The sequence below is a fragment of the Hypomesus transpacificus genome, chromosome 19 (assembly GCF_021917145.1).
Source record: "Hypomesus transpacificus isolate Combined female chromosome 19, fHypTra1, whole genome shotgun sequence".
Lineage (NCBI taxonomy): Eukaryota > Metazoa > Chordata > Actinopteri > Osmeriformes > Osmeridae > Hypomesus > Hypomesus transpacificus.
The window spans coordinates 12,923,915-12,924,831 of record NC_061078.1 but is presented as its reverse complement, the minus strand read 5'-3'; positions in this window follow the sequence as shown (position 1 = coordinate 12,924,831).

Below are 917 nucleotides of genomic sequence, written 5' to 3'. Positions count from 1 at the left end.
AAAAATATACATTGTAGAAGATCAAGAGTTGGACAACAAGAGAGCAAAATTACTTCATGTTTGGCAAACAACAGGCTGAATGGGGATTTGAACTCAAGAGCATAAGGTTATAAGTCAGCCTCTCTATCCTCTCTGCTACACATCAACTGTTGAGATTGTATGTATAGAAAAGGCACTCTAATAGCTTTGGGACAAAGTTTAAGCAGTTGTAATTCAGTCATCTTTTGTCTACCGGAGGAACCCTAATAGGAGACAATGCAGTGAGTAAAAGAAGTATGAATAACACATGGCGGTGTCTCTTAAACATTGATAGTGCCGTTACGCCTGGCTTCACTCTGCTGGCAGAAAACACACATCCCTGAGCTCCTAGACCCAACAGGTGGAGACACGGTCTTTAACACACACACTCTATACAGTAACACATACACACACACACACATGCACATATACACACACACACCCACATACACACACAAGAAAACACATGAAAACACTACACAAACACAAACAGACACCCACATAGATAGGGTTATGAGGGCAGTGATGCAGTGCAGAGCGTTCCACGGTGTTGTGGTGTTGTCACTATGATGTAGAGAGGGTCCGCACTCTGCCCAGACTGATGGTGTTCATTACACTCTGGAAACTTCTCTTGTCAACCTCCCCACATCTCAGATAAATAACATCAAGTCTTTCCAAAGCCCTTTGGTAGGAGGGCCATGTCTTGCAGAACACAGTTTTCAGCTTTTATGATCGAAGCAAACACTTTGCACGGTGTCGTATCATAATAGCTCTAGTATGCAGGCAAAAGTGAGTTAATTGATGGCTGGCTGATGTCCAAATCGGAATCATAGCGAGCAATTAACATCAAGCTCTGCAAACGATTATGAATTAATGAAGAGGGCATTAATGAATCATTA